Below are 17,632 nucleotides of genomic sequence, written 5' to 3'. Positions count from 1 at the left end.
TTGCGTTATTGAGTTACATATATATATGTATTCTTTGTCATGTTCTTTTTCATTATAGGTTATTACAAGATATTGAATATAGTTCCCTGTGCTGTGTACATCCTTGGTTTTGTAATATACATCTTTAATTTATCACAGTCTACCCTCATGTATAATATAACATTACAAGAGCATACCTCCATTTTCTTCTTCTTGTCTTTTATACTGTTCTTGTCATCTGTTTTATTTCTACATATGTATAACATATATTATATATAGACATGAAATTTAAAATGAGAAAAGTCACTTACCTACTTTTACATGTACCTTTTCAAACATTTCTCTTTCCTTGGTGTAGATCCAAATTTTAATGTAATATTTTTCTCTGGCCCGAGGGATGGCTTTGAACATTTCTTTTAATGCAGGTCTGCTGTTTTGTCTGTCTGAAAAAGTCTCCATTGTGAAAGATATTTTTGCTAGGTATGGAATTCTGTATATACTTTTCTCCCCCCTGGGTACTTTGACTTATTTAACTTCTGGCTTGCCTAATTTGACAGGAGTTTCCATAATAGTTTGCTTTTGCTTTAGCCATTGGATTTTAAGTTCCATGAATTTATTTTTTAATCTTAGTGTCTCTTAAGCACCTGCCACCTGTGGTATCTATAGGTAATGGATACCTGACAAATGATATTCAGTTGATTTGGATAATAAAGTATCCAGCATCTCAGAATTAAAATTTCACAGGGATTGCATTGAATCTGGAGATTAACTTGGGAGTATTCCTATCTTAATAATGTTGTCATCTAACACATGAAAATGGAATGTGTTTCTGTTTAGATTTTCCTTCATCTTTTCATTTTTTTTTTTAAATTTTTCAGGGTACAATCCTTGTACTACTTTTGTTAAATTCCTAGGTATTTTTTTAAGGCTATTATAATAGGAATTATTTTTGTAATTTAATTTTGATTGTGCATTGCTAATGTAGAGAACTACAATAAATTTTGCTATTAACAGAGTTTAATATTGGCCTATGAATAAATTCATGATGACCAGAGCTAGACTAATTGAAACTATGTGCCTTTGTGCAAATCAAGTATCAAGCCCTTCCTCTGCTGTTCTCACCATCTTTCCTTTTTCTCTCTTAAACATCTCAAGACATAATTCAGTGAAACATGAAGACGGTGGATTAGAACTTGTTTGCCTGAGCAAATCTATAACAACTCAGCCATGTGTCTTTTTTTTTTTTTTTTTTTTAACTTTTGGTGTTGCATTAGGAACATATAGGAAAGGAAATATACTTTTAGAATACAGATGAAATATTTCAGCATTATTTACTTTTTCTAGTTTTTAAAATAACTATACAATTTACTTTGATTTTAAATGGTACAGTCAGTGGTCTTTAGTATATTCAGAGTTATGCAACCATTACCACTAATTTTAGAACATTTTAATCAAATCGAAAAGGAACTCAGTGTCTGTTAGTGGCTCTGCATTCCCACCTCCCCAAATCTCTGACAACCACCAGTCTGCTTTCTTGTTTCTGTGGTCTTGCCTTTTCTGGACATTTCATATAAATGGAATCATACAATTTATGGTCTTCTATGACTGGTTTTTTCATTAAACTTAATGTTTTTAAGGTTCATATATGTTGTAGCATGTATCAGTACTTCATTCCTTTTTTAGCAAAATAGTGTTCCATTACATGGATATGCTATATTTTACCGTCAGTTGATGGATACCTGCATTGTTTACACTTTGGTCTATTATGCATTATGCTCCTTTGAACATTTGTGTAGGGTTTTTGCATGGAGATACGTTTTTATTTCTCTTGAGTAAATACCTAAGAGTGGAGTTTCTGAGTCATATGGTAAGTTTAGTGTTTTTAGAAATTGTCAAACTATTTTCCAAAGTGGCAGCATCAGTTTTTATATTACAACCAGCAGTGTATTAGGGCTCCAATTTTTTCACATCCTTGACAGTAGTTGTTTTTTTTTGATCATAGACATCCTGATGTTTAAAGTGCTATCTTATTGTGCTTTTGATCTCATTTCCCTAATGACTAATAACATCTTTTCATGTGTTTATTGGCCATTTGCATATCTTTTGGGAGGGAAATGTTTGTTCAAATCCTTTACCCATTTTAAAATCTGGTTTTCTTATTGTTGAATCCTAAGAGTTCTTTATATATTCTGGATCCAAGTCCCTTAATATGATTTGCAACGTTCCTCCTTCTCCTAAGAGACAAACTCTTGTGTTTGGGAGAGTCAGCTTTAATTTAGTACAAAGAAATGGAGTCTTCCCCAAGTAACTTGTTGGCAACTGCTTGGGCTATTGTAGCAGTGTAACTTTGGACAAGTCACTTAGCGTCTGAGACATTGTTTATGGACCCAAAAGCTGAAGAAGAAAAAAGAATTTCTAGGGCAGGGTGTCAACAGAACAACCAAAAGACTACTGTGTGGTTGGCAGATCGTGTGCCTTGGATTGGCTGGGTAGACATACAGTATAAAGGAAAAAGCAAAGACTTAGAAATAATACAGATGTGAATTTAGGCACTAACTCTGTTGCTTTTGTAGCAGAGCAATATTGAGCAACTTATTTACTTATCCATTTGGAGCCCTAGTCTTTCTACTTGTGAATGGAGTGAATAATTCCTACCTAATAAAAGAAACTGGGAACAACCTAAGTACTGTGAATAGGGGAGCAGGTAAAGTATGACACAGATACATGATTTGCAAATATTTTCTGCTGTTGTATCACTTTGTTGATGTCTATTAAGCACAAAAGTTTTGAATTTTGATGAAGTCTGATTTTTCCTTTTGTTGCTTGTGCTTTGGTATCATATCTAAGAAGGCTTTACCTAATTAACAGTCACAAAGATTTGCTCCTGTATTTTCTTCTAAAAGTTTTATTACATCATGATCTTTGATCTATTTTGAGTTAATTTTCTGAACTTTCAGTTCTATTCCATTGATTTACATGTCCATCCTTTGCAAGTACCACACAGTCTTGATTATTCTAACTTTGCAGTAATTTTTGAAATCAGGAAGTATGAGTCTTTCATATTTGCTCTTTTAGATTGCTTTTACTTTGTGTTTTTCTGTGTTTTGTTTTTGTTTGTTTGTTTGTTTTTGCAGGGGCAGGGGAGGGTGGTGGGGAGATCCTTTGCATTTCCACACAAATTTTAGGATCAGCTTGCCAATTTGTGCAAAAAAGACAGTCAGGGATTTTCATAGGGATTGCATTGAATCTGGAGATGCGTTTTGCAGTATTACCATCTTAATAACATTAAGTCATCTAATATCTGAACATGGCATATCTTTCCATTTATTTAGATTTTCCTTATCAATGGTGTTTTGAAGTTTTTAGGTACAATCCTTGCACTTCTTTTGTTAAATTTATTCCTAGGTATTCTTTTAAAGGCTATTGTAATGGGAATTGTTTGTGTAGGTTAAATTATTTTTGGTAAATTTTAAAACAACTTTATTTAAGTACAGTTGACTTACAATGTTGTGTTAATTTATGCTGTACAGCAAAGTGACTTAGTTATAGGTCTTTGTATTCTTTTTCATATTCTTTTCCATTATGGTTTATCATAGGCTATTGAATATAGTTCCCTGTGCTATAGAGTAGGACCTTGTTTTGTAAGTAAATTTTCATTGTCCTTTGCTGCTGTGTAGAACCACAGTAGTTTTTTTAAATGTTTTTTGTTTGTTTGTTTTCTTTTGGCTGCTTCTTGCGGCTTGCAGGATCTTAGTTCTCTGACCAGAGACTGAACCACAGGCCCTGGCAGTGAAAGTGCTGAGTCCTAACCACTGAACCGCTAGGGAATTCCCTGCAGTAGATGTTTCTGTATTGATCACGTATCCTGCCATCTTGCTGACTTGTTTATTAGTTCTAATAGTTTTTGAGTTGGATTCCTTAGGATATTCTATACACAAGATATGCTATCTGCAAATAGAGAATGTTTTCTTTCTTACTTTTTCCCTAGTCTAGTTCTTTTTCTTGCCTGATTGTAATGGCTAGAATTTCAAGTGCAGTGGTGATTAGAAGTGGTGAAATTGGACTTCCTTGTCCTGTTCCTGATCATATATGGAAAGCATTTTAGTCTTTCTCCACAAAATGATTTTAGCTGTGAATTTTTCATAAATGCCACGTTTTATTTTCTGATTAAAGTTGTTTCGCTCAGAGTCTTGATTTTTGGTGTCAAAAAAATTCCAGATGCTTTGGTTGTCCCTTATGCACAAGCCTGTATAATTATCCACTGTTGTCCTATGGACCAGGAAAAGAGGAAATCTCCTGTTGTGTAGGATATGTGTAGTGATTGGCCACATTGGTTTCCTCATATACTATGCCTGAAGAAACATTTGGAAAATGTTTGGAAACATTTGGATCTATGCATTAATGTTGATAGTATTTCCTTTATCTAGTTATTGTTACTTAAGCATGCATGATTTTCTAAATTTAATTCTTTTAAGTTAAGCAGTTGGTGTACTGGAGTAAGTAAATTGATACAACTTTTTTCATTTTTGTTAAAGAAAGTGACAATGTAAAAAACAATGTAAAATACCATACATTCTGGTTTGTAGTAATTTCTGGTAGTGTTCATCTTTAAACTTTTCTGTTGGTGTTAATCCTTAAATTTTTGTGCACTTTTCAGTTTTCTACAGTGAAATTGTGTGACTTTTTTAAACCTATGCTTTTTTTTTAATCTTAATTGGAGTATAATAGCTTTACACTGTTGTGCCAGTTTCCACTGTACAACAAAGGGAATCAGCTCTATTTATACATATATCCCCATATCCCCTCCCTTTTGAGCCTCCCTCCCAACCCCTCTAGGTCATCAGCAATCGTTGAGTTGATCTCTCTGTGTTAGGCAGTTGCTTTCCACTAGCAATCTGTTTTACATTTGGTAGTATATAAATGTCAATACTACTCTTTCACTTTGTTCCAGCTTCTCCTTCCCCACCTCCCCATGTCCTCAAGTCTGTTCTCAGCCTCTGCATCTTTATTTTTCCTTTACCACTGAGTTCTTCAATACCATTTTTTTTTAGATTCCATATATATGTGTTAGCATATGGTATTTGTTCTCTTTCTGACTGACTTCAATCTGTATGACAGTCTCTAGGTCCATCTACTTCACTCAAATAACTCAGTTTCATTCCTTTTTATTGCTGAGTAATATTCCTTTGTATATGTGTGCCACATCTTCTTTATCCATTCATGTGTCGATGGACATTTAGGTTGCTTCCATGTCCTGGCTATTGTAAATAATGCTGCAATAAACGTTATGGTACACATATCTTTTTTTTTTTTTTTTTTAAGAACGTCTATTGAGATACAGTTAACATACAGTAAACTGCGTATATTTAGAGTGTACAATTTGTTATCCCAGTCTTCCAATTCATTCCTCCCCAACCCTCCCTGCTTTCCCCACTTGGTGTCCATATGTTTGTTCTCTGCATCTGTGTCTCTATTTCTGCCTTGCAAACCAGTTGATTTGTACCATTTTTCTGTATTCCACATATATGGGTACACGTATCTTTTTGAATTATGGTTTTCTCCGGGTATGTGCCCAGGAATGGGATTGCTGGGTCATATGGTAGTTCTATTTTTAGTTTTTTAAGGAACCTCCATACTGTTTTCCATAGTGGCTGTATCAGTTTACATTCCCACCAACAGTGCAGGAGGTAAACCTGTACTCCTTTTATATTTAAAACTTATGAAACGCTTGAAAACTGTACAGAGGCATGCAAGATGTGAAAGCTACCCTATATGCCCTTTTCATTCCCATTTCCTTCCAAATGTATAACCATGTAAACGGATTGGTGTACATCCTTTTTCTGCATATATACTTACCTACAAACATATATACACATAAACATTAAGAATGTTATTATGCCATAAATGTTGTTTTTTACGTTTGTTTGTTTAACTGTATGATTTGAAGATCTTTCCAAATGGCTACATAGAATTCCATAATGAAACCTATGAAGCTTTATTTAACCATCAACTGTTGGGCACTAAGCTGTTTTTTCATTTTTTTTTTTTAATATGATTGACAGTCCTTTAAAGGATATCTGAGTGATAACTTTTGACACATTTGGAAATGTTTTTGTAGGGTATGTTCCTATAACTGAAATTGTAGATCAAAAGCATTTGATAGATATTAACAAATTTCCTTTTTAAAAAAGGCTTAGTTAGCAATTTTACAGTCCCTCTGATAATTTATGTGTGCGACCGTTTCTCTGCTTTCTCATGAATACTTGATATTTGCAGAATTTCTCTTTTTGCAATTCTGATGGATGTAAATTTATTACCAACATTTTATTTTGCCTTTTCTGGTTACCAGAGAGGAGAGAGTATTTAAATTTCTTAAATGGCCATTTGTATTTCTTCTGTGACTGAATTATTTTTCTAATCAGGAAGATCCTCTATTTATTAAAAAAGAAGGAATAAATATAGTTTTACATTAGAAAAATTAGTTTTGCTCATTAAGTCCCTATGGGATAATGGATGTAAAATGTTTGGTTGTTAAAAAAAAATTATAGACTCATCTCAATGTTTATATGAAGAAGTTAATTAACTAAATGTAATTCTCTCCTAAATCTTAGTTTAAGTGGAATTTTATCAGTGGACCTATGCTCATTAGTTAACTAGCTGGATATCAGTTATCCAAAGCATTCTGCTAGTATTGGCAGACATTCAGAGAAGTAGATAACTTGTTCTTTACTTTTATTAATCACTTCAGTAAATATCTTGGATCTCTTATTATATGCCAGACATTGGTTTAGGCACTGGGGTTATAGTGGTAAATAAGATATTGGTGGAGGAGAGGGGTGTATATGTGCTAATTTATCCTTCTGGTGAGGGAAAGCCTCACTGTGAAGTTGATAATTAAATGGAGACCTAAATGACAAGAGTCAGCTATGTGATGATCTAAGCATCCCAAGAAGGTAAAAAAAACAATGTTTTAAGGTGTCAAGTCAAGAAGAAGTGTAACCTTTTTTTTTTTCATCTTCTCATTTAAAAAAAAATTGAAATATGATTTACTTATAATGTGTTAGTTTCAGGTGTAGAGCAAAGTGATTCTTTTATACATATATATCTACATCTCTATATATTTGTTCTTATTCAGATTCTTTTCCATTATAGCTTATTTTAAGGTATTGAATATAGTGCCGTGTGCCATACAGTAGGATCTTGTTGTTTATCTACTTATATATGGTGGTGTGTATATGTTAATCCCAAACTCCCAATTCATCCCTCCCCTCCCTTTCCCCTTTCGTAACCATAAGTTTGTCTTCATTGTGTAAGAGTCTGTTTCTATTTTGTAAATAAGTTCATTTGTATCATTTTTTTAGATCACATATAAGTGATATCATATATTTGTCTTTCTCTTTCTGACTTACTTCACTTAGTATGATCATCTCTAGGTCCATCTATGCTGCTGCAAATGGTCTTATTTCATTCTTTTGTATGGCTGAGTAATATTCTGTTGTGTATACCTCATCTTCTTTATCAATTCATCTATTGATGGATGTTTAGATTGCAAAGCCTGACCTTTTTTTTTTTAACACGAGTCTTTAAAATTAATTAACTGGCTGTGTTGGGTCTTTGTTGCTGCACGCGGGCTTTCTCTAGTCTCAGCAAGCGGGGGCTACTCTTCATTGTGGTACATGGGCTTCTCAGCATGGTGGCTTCTCTTGTTGCAGAGCACGGGCTCTAGGTGGGCGGGCTTCAGTAGTTGTGGCACTTGGGCTCAGTAGATGTGGCTTTCGGGCTCTAGAGTGCAGGCTCAGTAGTTGTGGCACATGGGCTTAGTTGCTCAGACGCATGTGGGATCTTCCCGGACCAGGGATTGAACCTGGGTCCCCTGCATGCGCCACCAGGAAAGTCCCCAAAGCGTGACTTTTTGAAGACTCAGAAAAGAAGCTTGTGTGCCTGGATCCTAGTGAATGAAGAAAGGTAAAGATGAGAGGCAGTTTGTGTTTTGTGCATCACAGTAAAGACTTATTTTATTCTAAATGCATTGAGAAGCCATTGGAAAGTTTTAGGCAAAGGCATGGCATAATCCAGTTTTACGTTTTTTTTTTTTAAGACATAAGATACAAGGCAGTATGTGACAAATGTTACATGATTTCAGCAAATGAGAAGGTTACAGGGAAGATGGGACTTTAGCTTGACCCATAAATAAATGGAGGAGAAGGGTGTAGTATGGTGTGGTAGCAATAATCAATCCCCGGCTTTGAACTGGAAGACTTGTTCTTGAGTATTGACTCTACCTTTTCATAGCTCCTGGCCTCTAAGTAAATTTCTTGATCCTCTTTATCTTAGTTCTTCCATCTGCTTTCTCTATGCCTTGGTTGATATAAAGAGCAAGTCAAATGAAAAATGCCTGTACAAGTATTTTGTAAACTGTGAGGTTCAGTGTGGTATGCTTGTATATTTAATGAAAGACCACCATCTTTGTGTTATGTTAAGGGCTGTGGAGTGAAACAAAAATGAATTTGATTTGGTGTTTGCTCCTTAAAGAGGATATAGTTTAGTAGATAGTGTGGTAATACCTGAAATACAACATTAAGAATGATAAAGATCTTAAGAAGGATGCAGATAAGGTGCTGTAGGGATTCAAAGAAAGGAGAGCTTGCTGTTTTTTTGGAGTTGGTGGTAGGGCTTTATGAAGAAGGAAGGACTCTTGAACTAGGCCTTGAAAGATGGATAGGACTTCAATAGAAGATGAAGGAGAAGAGGATAATCTCAGTAGGTCAATCTGTGGGAGTGATGGGGTGGAGCATTTAGGCAGATTCAGAACTTGATAAGGAAAGGTAGGTTAGGACCAGACAGATTATGTAGTCCATTAATACTAGGCTAAGGAAGGTGAATTCTATTCAGTAGGAGTACTATCAGTAAACATTTATTCAGCATCTGCCGTTACCAGGTCTGCTAATCAGGGCTATGGAAATTCAGTGATCTCAGTTTAGTTGGGAAAGACAAGTTAATTATTATTTTAAAGAAATGTGAATGAAGTGTTGTAGGATCATAGTTCAAGGAACATCTGAAGCTGTGTGGTATAATAAGGGAAGGCTTCATAATGGTGTGGTAGATAGACATCTGTGCTTTGCTGTGAAGTATCCCTTTGCTTATTAGCAGGTAAAATAGGTAAAGAGAGGAACATGAGAGAAACATTCTAGACCTGGCACTTTATGTGTTTTGGGATGGCTGGACAAGGTTTTATATGCAGTGCAAGGCTGTGAAGAATTTTGATAGCAGGTAACTGAAAAATACAGGTGGCAGCATGAAGAGTAAATTGGAAAACGTAGAGACTTGAGGTGGGGAACCTGGTAAGGAGACAGTTACACTGGGCCAAGTAAAAGATGATGTAGGACCTCATGTGAAATAGTAGCTAAGGGGTAAAGAATCTGGAAAACTGGAGACATGCTTAAGATGTAGAATTGACAGGACTTGGAGATCAGTTGGATATGGGAGAAGGGAAGAAAGGGATCAGGTGGAATATAGAATGACTTCTGGGTTTCTGTTACTGAAGTGGAGGCCATTGCCTGAGGATAGGATGTATTTAAGGAGAAAGGGAGTGGATTTGGAGAGGAAGCCTAATAGTTTCAGCTGTATTGTGTTGAAGTGCATATAGGATAATTGGGAGGGGTGGAAGATGACTTAGGGGGGATAATCAACGTTTAGGTGATAATTCAAGCCATATATAAGTATAAATTAAATAATCGTGAGAGAATGGATATAGTGAAGAAGAGGAACCTTAAGGAGCACTGAGAAACGGCAACAGAAGTGAAAAAACAATCAGGAAACAAAAAGGTAGTGGAAGGGGTTAGAAAGTGTTTTTTAAGAGTGTAGTCAACATTGTCATCATAGATATTGATATTTTTCCCTTTATTTTTCCTCCAGAGATAGGTCATGGATCACCTCAGTATTTTTAGTGAGGATATATAAGCCAGATTTGAGGAGTATGTGGGGTGGATGAGAATTTGGCTGTAATTGGAAGGAGAGATAAAGATACAGTATCAGGATAACCATTGTTTGCTTGTTTTTTTTTTTTTTTTTTTTGGTCTGTTTTTAAAGATCTTAGAATCTTGGGTTATTTATTTCCTGAGGGGAAATAGTGAATAGACAGCAAAGGGTTGAAGTCACAAGTAATAGAGTAGCCAGAGAGGAGCCTAACATAGTGCATCTCAAACTATAATGGGGATTTTGTTGAAATGCAGATTCTGAATCTGAAGGTCTGGGTTGGGGCCTGAGATACAGCATTTCTGATAAGCTCCCAGATGCTGCTGCTGCTGCTTTGGTTTGTGGGCCAAACTCTTTGAAGTAAGGATCTAGAGAATATGGGATTGATAGTATTATAGATATAAAGAGGAACACCTCTGCTCTGAGATCAGGTGGAATATAAGGTGGATGGAGATACAGATTAAGTTTGCAAGCAGGAAACATGCCTGATAACCTTTGTTTTTTTTCTGTGAAAAAAAAGTAAAGTGGTTTTAAGAAAAGACTTTGGGAATGCTGTTGTGAGCTTGAAGAAGGTGTGAAGGTTTGGAATTACTAAAAAGAGAAGGAAAGTGAGTGAATTTGAGACATGTAATAATCACTGAAAAGTGAGGATTAGTTTGGTTATGGTGTCTGTAGAAATATTTGGGGCAAGGAGAGACTAGATCTCAAGAAATCAGTTACTTTTAAGATGATAAAGTATCCTAGAGGAGAGGTAATGAAGTCTGAAATAGAACATCGGCCTTGAGAATAGAAGAGGAAGATGTCAGTAATGGCCCCCTCCAAGATGTCCATGTGAACCTGTGATATGTTACTTTACTTGGCAAAAGGGATTTTGTAGATTAAAACAGGGATCTTGAGATGGAGAGGTTATCCTGGATTGTACGACCTATGTAAACACAAGGGTCTTTGTAAAAGGAAGCAGGAAAGTCAGAGTCAGAAAAGGCCATGTGATGATGGAAACAGATATCAGATAATGTGGGACCATGAACCAAGGAACGGACAGTCTTTAGAAGCTGAAGAAGGCAAGGAAACAGATTTTCCCAAGAGACTGTAGAAGGAACAAAGCCCTGGTGACATGTTGATCTTCGCCCAGTGAGACTAATTTTGGACTTCTGACTTCCAGAACTGTAAGATAATACATTTGTGTTGTTTAAGCCACTAAATCTGTGGATAATTTTTTATAGCAGCAGTAGGAAAAATGCAGGGAATTATGGATGTAAGGAAATTTAGAGTTAGAATCAATAAAATGAGACAATTGATGGCATGTGGTATGGGCAACGGAAAACTGGGAAGATTTCCAAGCTGGGTAAATGGGGAGAGGAGAGTGGTGAAATTAAAAATGCAGAATAGCAGGGAGCAGATTGTAGAGGAAGGTGTTCACTCTGCATGTAAGTATGCATTAGATATGGATTAGTTTTGAAACAAGGAGGTAAATTTAAGAGGCTGCCATAGTACTGTTAAACTTAATAGAGCTGTTATAATACTAATGCATGGCTAGTTTTATAGCAATATTTAGTTTTGACTGAGAGAGTGACTAAAGGGATGATTGAGAGAGACCAGTTTTTGAACAATAACATCACTCTATATTTATATAGTGCTTGTTTCAGTTTGGGAATCATTCCTCCCCCCAGTTTATTGAGATATAATTGACAAATAAAATTGTAATATATTTAAGGTATCAACAGTGATGACTTGAGATATATATATATACATTGTGAGAGGCTTCCCACAATCGAGTTAACACATTCATCACCTCACATATTTATATTTTTTTTGGTAAGAATACTTAAGTTCAACTCTCTTAGCAAATTAATTTTACTTATACAACACAGTGTTACTAGCTGTAGTCACCATATTATACATTAGGTTCTTAGACCTTATTCATCTTTTTTTTTTAATATTTATTTATTTATTTGGTTGCACTGAGTCAGTTGCAGCACGTGGGCTCCTTAGTTGCGGCAGGCAGTTTCCTTAGTTGTGGCATGTAAACTCTTAGTTGCAGCATGCATGTGGGATCTAGTTCCTGCAGGGATCAAACCCGGGCCCCCTGCATTAGGAGCGAGGAGTCTTATCCACTGCACCACTAGGGAAGTCCCAGCCTTATTCATCTTAAAACTGAAATTTGTACCCTTTTACCAGCCTCTCCCCATTTTCCCCCACCCTCTAGCGCCTGGCAATCACCCTTCTATTCCCTGAGTTTGACTTTTTTTTTTTTTTAAAGATTCCACATATTAGTGATACCATGCAGTATTTGTCTTTCCTGGCTTATTTCACGTGGCATAACACCCTCCACGTTCATCTGTGTTGTCACAAATGGCAAGATTTCCTTCTTTTTTTTAAGGCTCCATAATATTAAACACACGCCCCCTTTTTCTTTATCCGTTCGTAAACACTTAGGTTGTTTCCATATCTTGGCTGTTGTGAATAGTACTGAAGTGAACATGGGAGTGCAGGTATATCTTGTTTTATTGTGCTTTGCAGACATTGTGTTTTTTACAAACTGAAGGTTTGTGGCATTCCTGTATTGAACAAGTCTATTTGTGCCATTTTCCCAACAGCATTAATTTTTATTTTTTTATTTTATTTATTTATTTATTTATTATTTTTTGGGGGGGGTACACCAAGTTCAATCATCTGTTTTTATACACATATCCCCGTATTCCCTCCCTCCCTCGACTCCCCCCCACTAATTTTTAAAATTAAGGTATGTATGTTGTTTTTTTAGACATACTGCTATTATACACTTAATAGACTATAGTGTAAACATAGTGTTTTATGCACTGGGAAACCAAAAAATTTGTGTGACTTGCTGTATTGCAAATTTGCTTTATTGTGGTGGTCTGCATATACAGGTATTTCTTTGAGGTATTGATTTCATTTGAGGTAGTGATTTCTTTTCCTTTGGCTATATACCCAGAAGTGGATTGCTGATAGTTCTATTCTTGACTGCTAGATTCACTTCCATATGGTTTTCTATGGTGGCTGTGTCAATTTACATTCCTAACAACAGTGTACTAGAGTTCACTTTTCTCTACATTCTGACCAGCATTTGTTATCTCTTGCCTTTTTGATAATAGACATTCACACAGATACATGGTGCTATCTCATAGTGGTTTTGAATCGCATTTCCCTGATGATTAGTGATATTGAACATCTTTTCCAGTCTTTTGCCCACTTTTTTTTTTAAACAAATGCTTTTTTTAATTAATTCATTAATTTTTGGCCATGCTGCATGGAATGTGAAATCTTAATTCTCTGATCAGGAATCAAACCTGCACCCCCTGCATTGGAAGCTCGGAGTCTTAACCACTGGACCACCAGGGAAGTCTCCTTTGCCAACTTTTTAATTGGGTTATTTGGTTTATTTGCTCTCTGAATTGTATAAGTTCCTTGTATATTTTGGATATAAACTTATCAAAAATACTCTCTCCCATTCTATAGATTGACTTTTTGTTTTGTTGCTGGTTTTCTTTGCTGTGCATAAGTTTTTTAGTTTGGTGTAGTCCCACTTGTTTATTTTTGCTTTTGATAAACCATTGATTGCTAAGATCAATATCAAGGAGTTTACCCCCTATTTTTTCTTCTAGAAGTTTTATGGTTTCAAATCCTATGTTCAAATCTTTAATCCATTTTGAGTTGATTTTTGTATGTGGTATAAAAAGGGATCCAGTTTTATTTTTTTGCATATGGCTATCCAGCTTTCCCAGTACCGTTTATTGAAGAGATTATCCTTTCCTCGTTGTATATTCTTGACTCCTTTATAGAAAATTAATTGGCCATATGTGCATGGGTTTGCTTCTGGACTCTCCATTTTGTTCCTGTTGGTCCATGCCTCTGTTTTTATGCCACTACCATATTGTTTGGATTACTGTAACTTAGTAATATAGTTTGCAATCAGAAAGTTGATGCCTGCAGCTCTGTTCTTCTTTTTCAAGATTGCTTTTGCTATTCAGGGTCTTTTGTGATTCCATATGACTTTTAGGACTTTTTTTCCTATTTTTGTGAAAAATGATGTTGGAATTTTGATAGGGATTGCATTAAATTTGTAGATTACTTTGGGTAGTATGGGCATTTTAATAATTCTTCCAGTCCATGAGCATGGAATATCTTTCCATTTACTTCTTTTTCAGTTTCTTTCATCTCCATGGTTAAATTTATTCCTCAGTACTTTGTTCTTTTTGATACTATTATAAATGGGATTATTTTTTTACTTTCTCTTCCCAGTGTTTGTTGTTAGATTTTTAAAATTAATTAATTAATTAATTGGCTGTGTTGGATATTTGTTGCTGTGTGCAGGCTTTTCTCTGGTTATGGTAAGTGGTGTGTGGGCTTCTCATTGCAGTGGCCTCTCTTGATGCAGAGCATGGGCTCTAGGTACATGGGCTTCAGTAGTTGCGGCATGTGGGCTCAGTAGTTGTGACTTGAAGGCTCTGGAGCACAGGCTGAGTAGTTGTGGCGCATGGGCTTAGTTGCTCTGCAGCATGTGGGATCTTCCCAGGCCAGGGCTCAAACCCGTGTCCCCTTCATTGGCAGGCAGATTCTTAACCATTGTACCACCAAGGAAGTCCCCACAACTGGTTTTTTTATAATGATTTTGTATCCTGCAACTTTACTGAACTTATTTATTCTAACAGGTTTTTTGGTGGAATCTTTACAGGGTTTTCTATCTGTAAGATCATGTTATCTGCAAACAAAGAACATTTTACTTTTTCCTTTTTGATTTTGATGCCTTTTATTTCTTTTTCTTGCCTAATTGCTCTGGCTAGGACTTCCATTACTGTGTTGGGTAGAGTGGGCATCATTATCTTGTTCCTTGATCTTAGAGGAAAAGTTTTCAGCTTTTCACTGTTGAGTATAATGTTAGCTATGGGCTTGTCATATATGGCCTTTATTGTGTTGAAGTATGTTCTTCTGTGCCCAGTCTGTTTAGTTTTTATTTTTATTTATTTTATTTTTTAAAATTTTTATTGGAGTATGGTTGATTTACAATGTTGTGTTAGTTTCTACTGTACAGCAAAGTGAATCAGTTACACATATACATATATCTACTCTTTTTTAGGTTCTTTTCCCATATAGGTCATTACAGAGTATTGAGTAGAATTTCCTGTGCTGTACAGTAGGTCCTTATTAGTTACATATTTTACATATATTGGTGTGTATATGTCAATTCCAGTTTCCCAATTTATCCCTCCTCCCTTTCTTCTCTGGTAAACATATGTTTAGTTTTTATAATGAAAGGATGTTGAATTTTATGAAACACTTTTTCTGCATCTATTGAGATAATCATATGATTTTTACCCTTTTTATTAATATGGTATATCACATTTATTGATTTGTGTATGTTGAACCATCCTTGCATGGGAAGCATTTTCATACCCTCTTGGGAGGCTTAGCAACAAGTTTTTGAATGGGCATACCTGCTATATTAGCATGTGAAATAAGCAGGGTAAAAAAATTTGGCTAAAAAATATTGTGAATAGTGACTGCTGTATTGGACATCACATGCATAGAACATTTCCACCGTCCCAGTAGTTTCTGTTAGATACTGCTGTTCTATATTATTTTATATTATGAGGGATTGAATATTATTATAGTAAAAATTTTAAGAATCAGTGTTTGCTAATTAAGCACAATTTCAGAAGACCTGGACTCTTGGGGAGATTGTGTGATATAGTCCAGGGAACAGTACACCATGCTCTCTCTCAAGGAACACCAGCCTAATTAACAGTGAGCACTAACCAGTTGGGTTTTAGGTACTGGGTTTTTATCCTGGTTCTGCTTTGTGTTGTGTGAATTTGGGAAACCTTCTAAAGAGATTCTCTAACTTCTTACAAACATTAAAAACAAACAAGAAACAGATAATATGTGTTCATTGTAAATTTTATAGTACAGAAATATTAGAAAAAAACATTTTTAAAAGGAAAAATCTTATGTATAAAACAAGGACTTGCTATCTACCATCCATTTAAGTTCTTTTTGTAAGACATAATTCATTAGATAGTCTTAGAGATCCACTTCTCTTACCCGCATAACTTTGTATGGCTGAAGTATTAGATCATTAGTAAAAATAACCTAAACTTGAGTTTTGTGTTTTTATTTAATTTTTAGAGCCCCAAAATATGTGTGTTATAAACAGTAAATATTTAATTGAAATTGATGAGCAAATATGCAATACCTGAGAGAATACAAGTTTACTAGGACAGGAAATTAGAAAAGTTAAGGAACTTTTGAAGAGAGATAGAAGAGTTGGAGAAGAATAGATGGTGTGTCTAGAAGAATTTCAATTCATATAGAGATCAAATACCATAAAAATGTCATTTTCGTAATACGCTTTTTATAGGTCAAAAATCTTTGTCTTTACTGATAGCTTCCTTATCCAGATTCTGTGCAGGAGAGAGTACGAATTTTTTAGGCCAGAGGAGTTAATTGTGGTGGGATTTTATCTTTGTATCTGTTTTCTTAAGTAAAGTTTACTGATTATAAACTTCTTAGTTAAATATAATTTCTATGTCCGTACGAAGCTGATGACCAGAATCTTGCTAGTATGGGAAAGTTAATTTAAGAAAAGTTCTGTGCTGTTACCTCTAATGAGAGGAGAGTTGCTTTGCTTTCTCCTGTTGTGTACCTTTCTGCTCCTCATTAGTATCTGATCAGGGGATAGAAATATGACATAGCAGACTTGTTTTCAGGTCCAAGATTCTGAAGGCAGAGGAAATTAAAAGTGTGGCCAAGTGTTTCATTTTATGACACTTTTGGTTCCTTTGTTAAAGTTAGGCAAGATATTTTATAACCAACTTATTACTTTACATTTAGCCAAACATTTCCTCTCATTTGCATGAAAAATTGTAAGCTCGTTGATGATTTTAATAATTGATGTATATGAATATTTAATGATAAGCAGGTGTTAGATTAAAATGTTTTCTAAACCATTTAGAAATGGTCCTGTTAACGTAAAATAATGTAACATAAATACCTTATGTAAAGTATGGGGTTTAAAACATGAGTTCAGTGCTGAACATTAACTGGCCCTATGTGCATTTTGAAATGTTTCTGAAAGAATGAGGGAGAAGTTGAATTTGTATTTGAGTTTATCCTGTATCTAACCATCATTTTTCTTTATACTAGAATTGTAAAATGTATTGGATAATATATACGTATATATTACACAATATATTAATGCCAGATACAAACAAAAATTTCCGGTTCTTTTCTCTTCCCAGTTTAATTATGGGTTCTTAGGAGTTTCTTTGCTTCATTTACCGAATCCCCATACAAAATTTCAATAAGAACTATCTCCATGGTAGTGTGGTAATGTGTTGAAAGTGAATCTCCCTACTTTAGAATCAGAAGATCTGGGTTTAAGACCTGGTATGCAGTTAGGTTCTAGAAAGAAACAGAGGGGTGGATTGAGAGAACCGACAAGGGATGTTTTCACTAGTTATAGAGGGAAGCTCAAAGGAGCAAGGAAAATATAGTGCTGTTAGAGCCTGGTGAGAGCTGTGGAGAAGGGGGTGCCTGATAGGAGCCATGGTGGTAGAGGAACACAGCTTCTGCCACAAAATGTGCCCAGTAGGAAGGAGGGAGCTGGAAAGAAATAATCCAGCTTTTCTCTGCCTTCTGATCTGCCAGTGATGGATAG

General features: G+C 35.3%; 1 protein-coding gene across 2 annotated transcripts in view; it reads left to right on the top strand.

The window, feature by feature from the left end:
• The window catches only part of CDK13 (cyclin dependent kinase 13), a 103,421-nt gene that overhangs the window by 9,776 nt on the left and 76,013 nt on the right, over positions 1-17,632 (top strand). The gene's annotated exons all lie outside the window — the stretch shown is intronic.

Source organism: Hippopotamus amphibius, chromosome 4 (genome assembly GCF_030028045.1).
Source record: "Hippopotamus amphibius kiboko isolate mHipAmp2 chromosome 4, mHipAmp2.hap2, whole genome shotgun sequence".
Lineage (NCBI taxonomy): Eukaryota > Metazoa > Chordata > Mammalia > Artiodactyla > Hippopotamidae > Hippopotamus > Hippopotamus amphibius.
The sequence above is the reverse complement of the archived record's forward strand: the minus strand, read 5'-3'. Positions and strand labels throughout refer to the sequence as shown.